The sequence below is a fragment of the Tachyglossus aculeatus genome, chromosome 4 (assembly GCF_015852505.1).
Source record: "Tachyglossus aculeatus isolate mTacAcu1 chromosome 4, mTacAcu1.pri, whole genome shotgun sequence".
Lineage (NCBI taxonomy): Eukaryota > Metazoa > Chordata > Mammalia > Monotremata > Tachyglossidae > Tachyglossus > Tachyglossus aculeatus.
This window is the reverse complement of record NC_052069.1, coordinates 60,997,729-61,014,989: the sequence shown is the minus strand read 5'-3', so window position 1 is coordinate 61,014,989 and position 17,261 is coordinate 60,997,729. Positions and strand designations below refer to the sequence as shown.

The following is a 17,261-nucleotide window of genomic DNA, read 5'->3' as shown; positions in this document are numbered from 1 at the left end:
GGGAGGTTGTGACTTGCCCAAGGGCACACAACACACAAGTAGTGGAGTCAGGATTAGAACCCAAGTCCTTCTGATTCCCAGGCCTATGCTCTATCCACTAGGCTATGCTGCTTCTCCATTCAACCTTCTCCAAACCTGTAAGACTTGGATGTACCTTAGACGCCACACCTGACTTCTAAAATAAAAATAATAATGGCATTTATTAAGTGCTTACTATATGCCAAGCACTGTTCTAAGCGCTGGGGAGGTTACAAGGTGATCAGGTTGTCCCACGTGGGGCTCACGGTCTTAATTCCCATTTTCCAGATGAGGTAACTGAGGCACAGAGAAATTAAGTGGCTTGCCCAAAGTCACACAGCTGACAAGTGGCGGAGCCGGGATTTGAACCCATGACCTCTGACTCCAAAGCCTGTGCTCTTTCCACTGAGCCACGCTGCTTCCCACTGAGCCGCGCTGCTTCTAAAACCCTTCTGTCACCATATTTAGGTGCAAAATCAAATTGTAGAATGGAACCACAACCACGGAGAGCCTTAGACACAGTTAATCCACAGTCACTGAAGCAATGCATATTACCCTCTGCTGGGAAGGACATATTAAAGGAATGGATATCTCCGGAATACCCAGCTGTTGTTTTATTCCAAGCTGGAAGGGCAGAGTTGTAAACAAGGAGGGCCTAAGAAGAATCCTTGGGAAGATAAAATGAAACAAATCTAAAGATAATGTGATAAGCTGGGAGACTGCAGCAGAAGACAACTTAGCATGGGGCATAGCTATTAGAAATGGGGGGACTTTATATTGATGCCTGTTTACTTGTTTAGATTTCTGTTTCCCCCCTTTTAGATTGTAAGTCCAGTGTGGGCAGGGATTGTCTCTTTATTGCTGAATTGTACTTTCCAAGCACTTAGTACAGTACTCTGCACACAGTTAGTGCTCAGTAAAGCACTTGAGAAGCAGCGTGGCTCACTGGCAAGAGCCCGGGCTTGGGAGTCAGAGGTCGTGGGTTCCAATCCTGGCTCCGCCACTTGTCTGCTGTGTGACCTTGGGCAATTCGCTTAACTTCTCCGTGCCTCAGTTCTGTCATTTGTAAAATGAGGATTAAGACTGTGAGCCCCATTTGGGACAACCTGATTACCTTGTGTCTACCCCAGCGCTTAGAACAGTGCTTGACACATAGAAGGCGCTTAACAAATACCACCATTATTATTATTAAATACTAGTGAATGAATGAATGAAAATGGAGGCTTCAGTAGGATCATCACACCAAAGAAGAGAAGCAAAAATGGTATTAGGTACAGCACTTAGCAAAAGCTCCAGTGCAGCAAGAGATCATCTTTATGCATACGCAGGAAGAAAGGGAATCAGCTTCACAACAGAAAGGGCCTAATATGTCCTTTGGTTCTATGGGCTAAGCCCCTGTACCTCTGGGCAAAGCGTATTATAGTTTTGGAAGTTGTAGGTGGGGCAGTGTATTTATGGGCATGGCCCCTCTGGGTGAGGTAGCTCAATGCTCTGGCACCATGGGGCTTAGCGGTTTATAACCCCAGCAGTATTCCTCCCATTGGTACTGATGCCACACATGCGTTCAGTCATTCCAAATTTACGAAGTATAATTACTTAGTCACTGAACCCCAGAACTCCTTTCATTTCAAATTAATGATGATGATGATGATGATGGCATTTGTTAAACGCTTACTATGTGCAGAGCACTGTTCTAAGCGCTGGGAGGGGGGATACAAGGTGATCAAGTTGTCCCACGTGGGGTTTACAGTCTTAATCCCCATTTTACAGATGAGGGAACTAAGGCTCAGAGAAGTGAAGTGATTTGCCTAAGGTCACACACGTGATGGAGTGGGATTCGAACCCATGACCTCTGACTCCAAAGCCCGGGCTCTTTCCACTCTTTCCACTGAGCCACGCTGCTTCTCTTTAATTAAGCTCTCTCTAATCATTCATTCATTCATTCATTCAATCGTATTTATTGAGCACTTACTGTGTGCAGAGCACTGTACTAAGTGCTTGGGAAGTAATCATGTTTATTCAGTGCTCACTGTGTGCAGAGCACTGTACTAAGGGCTTGGAAAGTACAATTCAGCAATAGAGACAATCTCCAGTCTAACATGGGTAAACGCTTGCCAGATAGGTCATCTTCAAATCCCAAAGAACAACTCTGTCTCTCTCTCTATCTCTGTGTCTTTCTGCTTTTCTCTTTCCCGTGATCTAATATATTGATGTAATATTTCTATTGCCTATCTACTGATGTATTAGTATTATATAAACGTATATGATAGATCAAGTCATTCAATTATTTATTGTTGAAGAAATAATCAAAATGCCATGGTATAGTGTGCATTTTTCTCATTTTCTGGCCATTTAAAGCAATTTGGAAAATAAAAATCCATATTCATCTAAAACAGACCATTCCCCTGCTCTGAAAGGGTGTTGGTAGGTTAAATGCGTACTACATAATTTAAAATTCAATAGTATCTTGAGTTTCTCTGAGGAAAGGCACATTACAAGTGAATAATGATAATAATGTAATGATCATAATGGCTTACTGAAGTCAAGACAAATCTACATCTCTGCCCCTGCTCTCTCTCCCTCCCTCCAGGCTCGTATCTCCTCCTGCCTTCAGGGCATCTCTATCTGGATGTCTGCCCTCCATCTAAAACTCAGTATGGCCAAGACTTAGCTCCTTAACTTCCCTCCCAAGCCCTGTCCTCTCCCTGACTTTCCTGTCACTGTAGATGGCACTATCATCCGTCCCTTCTCACAAGCCGCAACATTGGTGTCATCCTCGACTCTGCTCTCTCACTCACCCCACACATCCAGTCCATCACCAGAACCTGCCGGTCTCACCTCCACAACATCGCCAAGATCCACCCTTTCCTCTCCATCCAGACCGCTACTTGCTGGTTCAGTCTCTCATCCTTTCCTGACTGGATTATTGTATCGGCCCCCTCTCCGATCTCCCATCCTCCTGTCTCTCCCCACTTTAGTCTATACTTCACTCTGCTGCCTGGATTATCTCTGTACAGAAACGCTCTGGGCACGTCACTCCCCTTCTCAAAAATCTCCAGTGGTTACCTGTCAACCACCGAATCAAGCTGAAACTCCTCACTCTCGGCTTCAAGGCTCTCTATCTCACTTCCCTTCTCTCCTTCTCAAGCCCAGCCCACACCCTCCACTCCTCTGCCACTAACCTCCTCACTGTGCCTCGTTCTCGCCTGTCCCACCGTCGACCCCTGGCCCACGTCCTTCCCCCAGCCCATGTCCTTTCCTTGGCCTGGAATGCCCTCCCTCCACACATCATCATCAATCGTATTTATTGAGTGCTTACTATGTGCACACATCCACCAAGCTAGCTCTCTTCCTCCCTTCAAAGCCCTACTGAGAGCTCACCTCCTCCAGGAGGCCTGCCCAGACTGAGCCCCCTTTTTCTCCTCCTCCTCCCCATCCCCTCCATCCTACCTCTTTCCCCTCCCCACAGCACTTGTATATATTTGTACAGATTTATTACTCTATTTTACTTGTACATATTTACTACTATATTTTGTAAATGATGTGCATACAGCTACAATTCTATTTATTCTGACAGTTCTATTTATTGAGGCGATTCAATTTTAGATTGCTTTACTATTAAGATAGTAGCAGCTTGCCAGATGTGAAGGGGAAGGGAAGACTTGAGCAAGAGGCCAAGCAAGAAGTGCCCTTCTTAAGATCTGCATCCTCCAGAAGCCGGTTTGGATAAACCAAACTCAGGATTCTTTTTTAGGCCTTTTTCAATTTAGGGCAGATCTCTAAGGCTATTGTCCTGCCTCCTCAGTAAGCAATTGTCAGTGATCCATACTGCCCATTTGCAATGGAGCTCAGATTCATTGCCCTCAGTCAGTAGAAAATGTGCACTTTAATTGTTCAGCCAAGTGACCTCAGTCGTCCAAATCTCTCATCCATTCCCTTGGCACCAAAGTCACTTATAGAAACAGTTGGATTGAAAGGTGCAGTTTGGGGCTGAGGAGGAGTCCCCTCATCTGCTGCTATCTGCCTTGTATGCTACTGGGAAATGTGGTACCCACTTCTGCTGATTAAACCTCTAGCTCTCTGCTAAATCCATAATAGGGTATTTGTTAGGTGTTTACTATGTGGCAAACACTGTTCTAAGCACTGGGGTAGAGACGAGTCCGTGACTCAGCACTTCTGAAACGAGCTAAGGTTGGGTGTGTGTACAAAAGAAGTGCTTTTGGACTGACAAAGGCAGGGTGATCTTGAGCGCCTTTGCCTTCTGGGGTGTCTGAAATGTGCTGAACACAGACGAGACCTGTTTATAGAGGATTAAATCAAGAATGTTAATCCTTGAGTGAATTCCCTCCAGTTTTCATACCAGCTCATTGCAGACTTTGACAGGGAAACCCCTCTTGGTGATTGTCAGTTTCTCAAGTTTTTCTCTCGTCTCTGAAGATATATTTAAACATACTATAAATTGTGCTAAAACAACTCAGACTCACTGTACAAGCTCAATCAGTATCTATAATTCACAAATATGTTTGTGTTTAACTTAATATAATAATAATAATGATATTTGTTAAGTGCATACTATGTGCTAAGCACTGTTCTAAGCACTGGGGTTGATAGAAGATTATCAGGTTGTCCCACGTGGGGCTCACAGTCTTCATCCCCATTTTACAGATGAGGGAACTGAGGCTTAGAGAAGTGAAGTGACTTGCCCAAAGTCACACAGCTGACAAGTGGCGGAGCCGGGATTAGAACCCATGACCTCTGACTTCCAAGCCCTGGGCTCTTTCCACTAAGCCACGCTGCAAGGTATAACATCCCTTAATCAAGCAAGGATATTTATTGAGCACTTACAGGGTTTAGAGTACTGTACTAGGCACTTGGAATCCCTGCCCACAAGGAGCTTACAGTCCAACATAAATTCCGATCTTTTGACTTCACTGACTTGTATGGGGACATGGATGGGAAAGAATTTGTACCAGTTTAGTTTTTGTGAAGCATCTATAGCTTAATTAATCAGTCAATCAGTGGCATTTTTTCAGCCAGTCAATTGTATTTATTGAGCAACCACTGTAGGCACTGGCACTGTACTCAGCTCTTGGGAGAGTACATTACAATAGAGTCAATAGACAAGATCCCTGCCTTCAAGCAGTTTACAGTCTAGTGGGAGAGATATATATTAAAATAAATTGCAGATAGGGGAAAAAGGAGTGTATAAGGTTATGTCCATAAGTGCTGTAGAGGAAGGGTATCATCACAGTGCTTAAGAAGTACAGATCTAAACACAAAGGTGGTACAGAAGGGAAGGAGAATAAGGTAGGGAAATGAGAGGCTAGGCAGGAAGATTTCTTGGAAGATATATAATTTTATTCATCTTTAAAGATGAGGAGAATGATGGTCTGTCAGATTTAAAGAAGGAGAGAGGTCCAGGCCAGGGGGAAGAGGTGAGTAAGGGGTCAGTGGTGAGAGAGACGAGATTGAGGTATAGAGAGAAGGTTTGCATTACAGTGTAGTGTGTGGGTTGGGTTGTAGCGAGAGAACAGGGAGGTTATGTAGGAAAGGGAGAGCTGATTAAGTGCCTTGAAACCAGATGGTAAGGAATTGCTGTTTGATGTGGAAATAAATAGGCAACGATTGAAGCTTTTTAAGTGGAAGACATGCACAGAATGATTTTTTTTGAAGAATGATATGGACAGACAAGTGAGATATGAACTGGAGGAGAGAGAGGCTGGAGGCAGAAACACGTGAATTACTTTAAATTCACTATGCTTTTAATTTGCTAAGGAATAAAGTCACTTGACGTGTAATGCACTTATGTGACCAGAACCCATTGGTGGCTCTGTATTAAAAATGACTCTTCAGTGAAATAAAATAGTGTGATAGAGAAAAGGTAATAAAATATTGTTTTGTAGCACCAAGTTTATTTTTATTATTGTTTAGAAAGGTTTTATAATTTCATTTATTATCACTGTTTATGAATTCTAGATTCTGGTATGGTTTTCCCAGTATGGATTTCCCACTCAGATTTACTTTTTTTAACTTCCATTATGAAGGGCTTTTATATGTTACTGCTCTTTTAAACAAACTAAAACATTACCAGTATATGGAACAGCAAAGTATGTTATGGCAATCAATAATATAAATAAATATGCAAACAGTGTAATCTCAGCTTTTAGTGTTCTTCATTCTGGGACATTTAGTTTTTAATATTGTAGGTTAGGTAACATTGTTAGTATTGGGTTAGATTTTAAACTTTTTTAACTTTCTCTTTGAAAAATTTGATGTTATAACAGAAAAAGAAGTCATCTTGCTAGACTTTTGAAATTAAACGGATTAAGGCCTATGTCACCCTTGTGACATCACCATCTTTATTAGAAAGGTCCAAGTCTGCTCTGCTAAGGGACTCTCCTTACATTGGGTGTGAGCCCCTCCCATAACCTTGGGGCTCTTGATGGTCTTGGGTGTCCATCGGTCAGTCAATCACTGATATTTATTTAGTACTTACTGTGTGCAGAGCACTGTACTAAGCGCTAGGGAAAACCCAATCCTCAGTAACAAATAATAATGATAATGATGGTATTTGTTAAGTGCTTACTATGTTCCTCCGCACATCCGCCAAGCTAGCTCTCTTCCTCCCTTCAAAGCCCTACTGAGAGCTCACCTCCTCCAGGAGGCCTTCCCAGACTGAGCCCCCTCCTTCTTCTCCCCCTCCTCCCCCTTCCCATCCTGCCCGCCTTACCTCCTTCCCCTCACCACAGCACCTGTATATATGTATATGTGTTTGTACGTATTTATTACTCTATTTATTCATTTTATTTGTACATATCTATTCTATTCATTTTATTTTGTTAATATGTTTTATTTTGTTGTCTGTCTCCCCCTTCTAGATTGTGAGCCTGCTGTTGGGTAGGGACTGTCTCTATATGTTGCCAACTTGTACTTCCCAAGTGGTTAGTACAGTACTCTGCACAGTAAGCACTCAGTAAATACGATTAAATGAATGAATGTGCCAAGCACTGTTCTAAGTGCTGGGGTAGATATGGGGTAATCAGGGTTGTCCCATGTGGGGCTCACACTTTTATTCCCCATTTTACAGATTAGGTAACTGAGGCATAGAGAAGTTAAGTGACTTGCCCAAGGTCACACAGCAGACAAGTGGGGGAGCTATGATTAGAACCCACATCCTTTGACTCCCAAACCATGCTCTTTCCACTAAACCACGTTGCTTCTCTAGTTACTCCCCCACTGAAGTAATGAGATCAGGGAGGTTTATTCTGTTTTAGTCAGACTGTTCTCAGGCCCAACCCAGTTCCTCAGACAACCCTCTAGAGCAGACAGCACGATCCTCGTTCCCGTCCAACTGTCTGTTCTTAGTGTAGGGCCACCCCACCCTTGCCGATGCTCCTTGAGGGCCAAGTTTGGATCTATAAACTCGATTGTATTGTACTTTCCCGAATGCTTGGTGCAGTCCGTGCCCATAGCCAGCACTCATTAAATACCATTGATTGACCAATTGGTAAATCAGGCATGTCCTTTACCAAGGTGGATGACAGCCACATCATTAGCATTCATTCCATATTTTTTAATAGTATTTGTTAAGTGCTAAGTGCCAGGCACTGTACTAGATGCTGGGGTAGATACAAGCTAATCAGGTTGGACACAGTCCATGTCCCACATGGGACTCACAATCTTAGACACCATTCAACAGATGAAGTAACTGAGCCACAGAGAAGTAAAGTGACTTGCCCAAGGTCACACAGCAGACAAGTGGTGGAACTGGGATTAGAACCCAGGTTCTTCTGACTCCCAAGCCCATGGTCTAGCCACTAGACCATACTGCTTGCCAACTGGGCTCTGTATGCCATAAGGGCTCTGTAATAATAGTAATTATAATAATAATAATGATGGCATTTATTAAGCACTTACTATGTGCAAAGCACTGTTCTAAGCGCTGGGGAGGTTACAAGGTGATCAGATTGTCACACAGGGGGCTCACAGTCTTAATCCCCATTTTACAGATGAGGTAACTGAGGCACAGAGAAGTGAAGTGACTTGCCCAAAGTCACACAGCTGACAATTGACGGAGTCGGGATTTGAACCTCTGACCTCTGACTCCAAAGCCCATGCTCTTTCCACTGAGCCACACTGCTTCCCCACCCTTCTTCTCTGTAGGGCCAGCAGGTCTCCCTGATGAGGCACTGGTTAGGGGATCCCTGATACAGGGAATTTCCTTCGTGGTGCTGTTTCAAGGATTCAAATGGTAACACTCTTCAACACCTCATGCAGATCCTTAGGGATCAGGCTCCCTATTTTCCTGGCTAGGCTAAGTATTTGCCCCTCTCCTAGGAATTAACTACTCCTCTCATGGTTACACCTGGAGAGTTTCCAGTACTCTACCAGTTTTGACTACAGAAGGGAGAGTCAAGCAGAGGCATATCAATCAATCAATCAACCGTATTTATTGAGCACTTACTGTGTGCAGAGCACTGTACTAAGCGCTTGGGAAGTACAAGTTGGCAACATATAGAGACAGTCCCTACCCAACAGTGGGCTCACAGTCTAGAAGGGGGAGACAGAGAACAAAACCAAAAATATTAACAAAATAAAATAAACAGAATAGATAGGTACAAGTAAAATAAATAGAGTAGTAAATATGTACAAACATATATACATATATACAATTGCTGTGGGGAAGGGAAGGAGGTAAGATGGGGGAATGGAGAGGGGGATGAGGGGGAGAGGAAGGCAGGGGCTCAGTCTGGGAAGGCCTCCTGGAGGAGGTGAGCTCTCAGTAGGGCCTTGAAAGGAGGAAGAGAGCTAGCTTGGTGGATGGGCAGAGGGAGGGCATTTCAGGCCCGGGGGAGGACGTGGGCCGGGGGTCGACGGTGGGACAGGCGAGAACGAGGTACGGTGAGGAGATTAATGGCAGAAGAGCGGAGGGTGCGGGGTGGGCTGTAGAAGGAGAGGAGGGAGGTGAGGTAGGAGGGGACGAAGTGATGGACAGCCTTGAAGCCCAGGGTGAGGAATTTCTGCCTGATGCGCAGATTGATTGGTAGCCACTGGAGATTTTGAGGCATATCCATTCCATTCCAAGTTTGGGGAAGTAGCTAGTGAGTGGAAGACAATCTGCTACAAGTTAAAACTCCCCTGTGCTGGCCAGCAGTGGCACAGGAGAGAGTTGAGGTTGGAGACTGAAGTTGACTGCGCAGAAGGAGGCAGAGGTAAACCACTTCTGTATTTTTACCAAGAAAACATTATGGATACACTACCAGAATGATTGCAGTTAGAGGTGGGGTGTTTTGGGAGAGATGTGTCCATAGCGTCGCTATGGGTCGGACATGACCTGACAGCACGACAACAACAAGGAGTTAACTAAAGCAATACTACAGCAGTTCCTGCCAGTACAGTCTTGCCTAGGTTCTTGAATCAACTGTATTTACTGAGTGTTTAATATTCATTCTTTCAATCATTCATTCAATCGTATTTATTGAGCGCTTACTGTGTGCAGAGCACTGTACTAAACGCTTGGGATGTGCAAGTTTAATACTAAATGCTTGGGAGAGTAGAGGTAGGAGACTTGGATTTGCACCTTTTATTCACCCTTTCCTGAGCCCCAAAGCACTTATTTACATATTTGTAGTTTATATCAATGTCTGTCACCCCATCTATACTGTAAACTCATTAGGAACACGCCTACCAACTCTGTTACAATGTATTCTCCCTAATGCTTAGTATGCTACTCTGCACACAGTAAATGATCAATAAATATGATTGACTGAAATCTAAACTGTTAATATGTCTCTCTTTCTAGACTAAGCTCCCTGAGGGAATGGAACAGGTCTTCCAACTTTGTTTTGGTGTACTCTCCCAAGTGTTTAGTTTAGTGCTGTGCATACAGTAAGCCCTCGATAAATACGATTGATTAATTGAGACATGATATCTGCCCGACAGGAGCATACAATCTAATGGGGAAGAGAAATGGCACAATTCTTTACTGATGGTGGAAAAAGTGGTTAAGTAGTATATGCAATTCAGTATATTCAATATGCAACAGTAAACTGCATACTTTAAGCAGCATGAAACCCCATGGCTTAGGGGTAAAAGCAGTGTCTGGGAGTCAGAGAACATGGGTTCTAATCCCGGCTCCGCCACTTGTCTGCTGTGTGATCTTGGGCAAGTCACTTCACTTCTCTGTGCCTCAGTTCCCTCATCTGTAAAATGGGGATTAAGACTTGAACCCCACGTGGAACAACGTCATTACCTTGTATCTACCCCAGCACTTAGAACAGTTCTTGGCACATAGTAAGCGCTTAAATACCATAATTATTATTATTATTATTAATATGTTGTGAGTGCCAAAGAGGTGAAGTGAGAGTAGGGAGGGTCTTGCTGTTTTTCTTAGATCCCCTCTGGGTGGTCCCAGGTTGCTTGGGGTGGCTCTCTTCTTAACCTAGAGTTGCCTCAGGAACTGTTTTCCTGGCCATCCTCAGGGCAAGGTACTCACTTTGCCTTGTTTGACTTCATAAAGTGGTTTGTTTCCCCCAATATGTTACCCAAGGACCCTTGCAAGAAGGTGATATACAAATGTTCAATCCACATTTCCCCAACCTCAAGAACCTCCAGTGGTTGCCCCTTCAGCTCCACATCAAACATAAACTCCTTACCATAGCTTTTAAAGCAGTCAACTTGCCCCCTCCTATCTCTAGCTCTCTTCCTCCCTTCAAGGCCCTGCTGAGAGCTCACCTCCTCCAGGAGGCCTTCCCAGACTGAGCCCCTTCCTTCCTCTCCCCCTCGTCCCCCTCTCCATCCCCCCCATCTTACCTCCTTCCCTTCCCCACAGCACCTGTATATATGTATATATGTTTGTACATATTTTTTACTCTATTTATTTTATTTGTACATATCTATTCTATTTATTTTATTTTGTTAGTGTGTTTGGTTTTGTTCTCTGTCTCCCCCTTCTAGACTGTGAGCCTACTGTCGGGTAGGGACTGTCTCTATTTGTTGCCAATTTGTACTTCCCAAGCGCTTAGTACAGTGCTCTGCACATAGTAAGCGCTCAATAAATACGATTGATGATGATGTTGATCTCACCTTGCTACTCTCCTCCTACATCCCAGCCGGCATATTTCACTCCTTTAATGCCAACCTATTTACTGTACCTCAATCTCATCTATCTCGCCTCTGACCTCTTGACCGCATCCTGCCTCTGGCCTGGAACACCCTTCCTCTTCCTGACAGATGATCACTCTCCCCACCTTGGAAACCTTATTTCTAGAAGCCTTCCCTGGCTAATCCCCCATTTCCCCTTCTACTCCCTCCTTTGTTGCCTTTGCATTTGGATTTGTGCCCTTTATTCCTCCCTCCCTCAGCCCCACAGCACTTACATATCTGTAATATTGGTATTTACTTTAACGTTTGTCTCCCTCTCTAGACTGTAAGTGCATTGTGGACTGTAAATGCATCGTAAATCCATTTTTACTATGACGGTAATATCGTAGGGACCGTCTCTATATGGTGCCGACTTGTACTTCCTAAGTGCTTAGTACAGTGCCCTGCACACAGTAAGCGCTCAATAAATATGGTTGAATGAATGAATGAATCTCTACTGACTATGTTATATTGTAATCTTTCAAGTATTAGTATAGCACTCTGCACAGTAAGCACACAATAAATATGATTGATTAATTTATTTTAACCTCATTGTGGGCAGGGAACTGTCTACCAACTGTTATATTGTAATAATAATAATAATAATGATGGCATTTGTTAAGCGTTTACTATGTGCAAAGCACTGTTCTAAGCGCTGGGGAGGATACAAGGTGATCAGGTTGTCCCACATGGGGCTCACAGTCTTCAACCCCATTTTACAGATGAGGTAACTGAGGCTTAGAGAAGTTAAGTGACTTGCCCAAAGCCACACAGCAGACACGCGGTGGAGTCGGGATTTGAACCCATGACCTCTGACTCCCAAGTCCGTGCTCTTTCCTCTAAGCCACGCTGCTTCTCATGCTTTTCCAAGCTCTCAATACAGTGCCCTCCACACACTCAGCGCTCAACAAATATGATTGATTGATAAATAGAGAAGCAGCGTGGCTCAGTGGAAAGAGCCCGGGCTTTGGAGTCGGAGGTCATGGGTTCAAATCCCGGCTCTGCCACTTAGCTGTGTGACCTTGGGCAAGTCTGTTGTCTGTGCCTCAGTTCCCTCATCTGTTAAATGGGGATTAAGACTGTGAGCCTCCCGTGGGACAACCTGATCGTCTTGTAACCTCCCCAGCGCTTAGAACAGTGCTTTGCACACAGTAAGCGCTTAATAAATGCCGTCATTATTATAAATCAGAGAATGCGTTGGAAAGTAAGGTCAATATTTGCAGTTTAGTGTGATAAATCAGTGTAGTCACGAGGTGGCAGTAAAGGAACTATGCAGGGCTTAGTACACTTTGCGATTTGGAGTTTAATTCAATTCTAACTTGAAATCCAGAAATACCTGGATCAGGGCGTTTAGACATTTCTGAATTCTGGGTAAGAGCACATACGTTCATATGGCAGTTTCATTTGTTAATGACTGTCTGTAGAACAGAAACCGGCTTGTCTCCTAGAAAGGGATCAGTCAATCCGTGATATGTCAGAGATATGTCAGAGAAGCAGCGTGGCTCAGTGGAAAGAGCCCGGGCTTTGGAGTCAGAGGTCATGCGTTCAAATCCCGGCTCTGCCAATTGTCAGCTGTGTCACCTTGGGCAAGTCACTTCTCTGGGCCTCAGTTCCCTCATCTGGAAAGTGGGGATTAAGACTGTGAGCCCCCCGTGGGACAACCTGATCACCTTGTAACCTCCCCAGCGCTTAGAACAGTGCTTTGCACATAGTAAGCACTTAATAAATGCCATCATTATTATTATTATATGTGCTTACTTAGCACAGAGTACTATATTAAGGGCTTGGGAAAAATAGAGCATAGTAGGAACACACAATCTCTTCCCTCAGCCTCCATCCTGGCTGGGGAGACAGATTTTAAAATAAATTACAGATGGGAGAAGCTGCAGAGATTAAAAATATGTACATAAGTGCTGTGGGAGTGGGGTATCAAAATGCTTAGTGGGAATGGACTCCAGTACATAGGTGATGCAGAAAAGAGGGAGAGTAGGGTGGAGAGCCAACTTGTACTTCCCAAGCGCTTAGTACAGTGCTCTGCACACAGTAAGCGCTCAGTAAATATGATTGATGATGATGATGAGAGAGGCTAGTTAGGTAAGACTTCCTGTAGTTTGTACTTCATTGTGCTGCTGTTTCCTCATCTGTAAAATGGGGATTTAATACTTGTTCTATTTAGAATGTGAACCATAGTTGGGGTAGCCATTGGGTCCGACATGAAAACCTGTTAGGTTGGACACCGTCCCTGTCCCACATAATAATAATGATAATAGTGGCATTTGTTAAGCGCTTACTATGTGCAAAGCACTGTTCTAAGTGCTGGAGAGGATACAAGGTGATCAGGTTTCCCATGTGGGGCTCACAGTCTTAATCCCCATTTTACAGATGAGGTAAATAAGGCACAGAGAAACTAAGTGTCTTGCCCAAGGTCACACAGCTGACAATTGTCGGAGCTGGGATTTGAACCCATGACCTCCGACTCCCAAGCCCATGCTCTTTCCATTGAGCCACGCTGCTTCTCTCAGCCACGCTGCTTCTCTCACGTGAGGTTCATAGTCTTAATCCCCATTTTACAGATGAGGTAACTGAGGCACAGAGAGTTTAAGTGACTTGCCCAAGTACACACAGCAGACAAGTGGCAGAGAGAGGTTTAGAACCCGGAGAGTGGAAGCACTGCTGTGTAAACTAATAATACAGCTCCTGTAAGTGGCCTTCCCTGATTAAGTGCTCTTTTCTCTGATTCCCTCTCCCTTCTGTGTCATCTATGCACTAGAATCTATACACTTTAGGAATTTGGTATTCACTCCCAACCTACAGCACCTATATATATATATATATATATATATATATATATATATATATATATATAGTCTAGAGGATGCTGATAGTTTCTGTTCCAATGCAGTACCATTGAAGTAATAGACTTTAAGTTGAAGTCATATATATATATATATATATATATATCTGTAATTTATTTATATTAATGCCTGTTTTCTCCTCTAGGCTCTAAGCTCCTTGTGGACAAGGAACATGTCTACCAACCCTGTTGTAACCTCCCAGGTGCTTAGTACAGTGCTTTGCACACAGCAACGCTCAGTAAATACCTCTCATTGCTTGATTGAAGGCAGGGGTTTTATTCATTAAGGTTTTACTCAATATGACCTCATTTTAAGCTCCTGAGTATCAAATTAGTGAGTTCATTCATTCATTCAATCGTATTTATTGAGCACTTACTGTGTGCAGAGCACTGTACTAAGCACTTGGGAAGTACAAGTTGGCAACATCATCATCATCATCAATCGTATTTATTGAGCGCTTACTATGTGCAGAGCACTGTACTAAGCGCTTGGGAAGTATAAATTGGCAACATATAGAGACGGTCCCTACCCAACAGCGGGCAAGTTCATCAGCCATGTATGATGCATCAGTTTGGCACTAGTGCAGTTTAGATGTTGTCAATATCTCCTTGCTGCCATTAGATTTGATAAGTATTTTGGAATGGATATCTGTATTTTTAAGTAGATTCTAAATACTTAGTTTCTGGGCAGTTTTCCTTTTCCAAAAGCTTTGTGTATCTGGCACCTGTAGTCATTTATTTTTTTTTGCTCAGTTTGTTTGTGTTGTCATTCTTTTCACTTCAACAAACGTTTGGGAATTATTGGGTCTTTGGTCAATACTAGTGACAGAGGAATCCTAATTTACTCCAAATTTAAACTCGGTGCCTTACACTGCAGTAAATACCAACAGAGAAGCAGCATGGCTCAGTGGAAAGAGCCCGGGCTTTGGAGTCAGAGGTCATGGGTTCAAATCCCGGCTCCGCCACTTGTCAGCTGTGTGACTTTGGGCAAGTCACTTCACTTCTCTGGGCCTCAGTTCCCTCATCTGTAAAATGGGGATGAAGACTGTGAGCCCCATGTGGGACAACCTGATCACCTTGTGACCTCCCCAGTGCTTTTAACAGTGCTTTACACATAGTAAGTGCTCAATAAATACAATTGAATGAATGAATGAATGAACAGGTAGGTCTGCTGTTTGCACAATATTGAATGCTGGTGAGAAGTACCTATACTGATGAAAACATCACTTTGTTTCTACATTGTTTAATGGGGATTATAAAAAATAAAAGTTAAATAAAACTTACATTTTTGAACGTTAAAACATGATGATGTCCTGAATTAAGACTCTCCAAAACCTTATGATTACCACAAAATTTTATTTCTTTAAACCACTCTTCGCATCGTTGAAGCCCTACTAAAATCATATCTCCTTCAGGAAGCCCACCTTTGACTAACCTTTCATCTCCTAACTCTATTCCCCCTCCCTTCTGCTTTGCCTATGCATGTACCCTGTTAACCACCCCACCCCCACAGGACTACTCCCCCTCTCCATCCCCCCATCTTACCTCCTTCCCTTCCCACAGCACCTGTATATATGTATATATGTTTGTACATATTTATTACTCTATTTATTTTACTTGTACATATCTATTCTATTTATTTTATTTTGTTAGTATGTTTGGTTTTGTTCTCTGTCTCCCCCTTTTAAACTGTGAGCCCACTGTTGGGCAGGGACTGTCTCTATATGTTGCCAATTTGTACTTCCCAAGCGCTTAGTACAGTGCTCTGCACACAGTAAGCGCTCAATAAATATGATTGATGATGATGATGATTGATGATGACTAATTACTTGTGTCCTTTAACTCTATTGTTTCCCTAATCTGCAATATATTTTAATCTTTGTGCCCTGCTCCCCACCACTAACTAGATTGTAAACTCTTTGAGTGCAGCGATCCTATCTACCAACTCTATTGTATCTTTCCAAGTGCTTAGTACAGTGCCCTGCACACAGTAAACACTCAATAGATAGCATAGCACTGATTAATGCACAGGTGATACCTCATTGCATGGAAGTGCTGGACCTTGGGTTGTTCTTTGAGTCACTTCATTCTATCAAACAGTGCAGTTCTATTTTATCAGAATCTCTCGCCTTTCACCACAACTTCTTATGAAACTTTTTTTGGGCCTCTCCAATAACATCTTAACTTTATGTGTGCAACATGATTCTTACAGATGTTTTATTAGTTCTCATTAAGAGTGTGAATTCTCTTCCTAGCCTCTTTCAAGTTTTGGCATGTCCTGACATGGCATGATTAAATCAAGCATATAAATGTACAAGAGATCGTTGAACATAGGTTGAATGAGTAGAACAAATGTTAGGCTGGAAAAACATAGGGAAACTTGAATGTTAATTATTGTGTTAGCTGGCTTTTATAAGGAGTTGATCAATCAAAAGTATTTATTGAGCATTTACTCTACTGAGTGCTTGGGGGTGTACAATATAGCAGACTTGTTTAGACACATGCCCTGCCCACAGTCTAGTCTAGAGGATGCTGATAGTTTCTGTTCCAATGCAGTACCATTGAAGTAATAGATTTTAAGTTGAAGTCATATGAACAGTAATAACTTCTGTGCCTTAGGTCAGGGTTTCTGATTGGCATCAGAATTTGACCCATTTGTCCAGGCCCTCTCACTCCATCCCCAGCCATCAGGAACTCTGGGATCTATCCTGGGCGACCTGCAATGTAGAGGAGTGGGGAATGGGGCTGAAAGTGGAGCAATATATGAGGCTCTGTCTTTAGAGAGATGCAATGATGGCTGGTGTCTTGGAGGTAGAACTAAGGCAGTGTCACTCTCCAGTCAATGTGGGGGCAATCCCCTCGATCAGCCTCCAAAATGCTCTCCCGAGGGAATGTAAATGAGCTGAGGTTGGTTAAAACTAAGTAGGGAAAGATGAACTAGTTAGTGGATGTCACCAGATCCTTGGATGTCTTCACGTGCACACAAGTCCACATGGCCCACTGCTCTTTTAAGTAATGCTTTCCTATATAGATAGAATTCTACCGACAGTAGTGTTATCTACACAAAGAAGGCTAGATATCTAAATCAAAGTAAAATGTTAGAGGGGTACAGCCAGTGAGTCTGTTGAGAGAAGATTTCTGAGGTACTACAATTCCCATCCCTAATGGCTGTTTCTGGACTAAGGTCATTAGGAAGAAACAATAAACTACCTTAATTTTTGTCCCCCCACAGGTGTTGTGGATGAGT

The 17,261-nt window shown here is 43.2% G+C and overlaps 1 protein-coding gene across 4 annotated transcripts in view; it reads left to right on the top strand.

Annotated features, from left to right (window-relative positions):
* Positions 1-17,261, top strand: part of VAV3 (vav guanine nucleotide exchange factor 3) — a 360,450-nt gene that overhangs the window by 214,114 nt on the left and 129,075 nt on the right. The window lies entirely within an intron of this gene.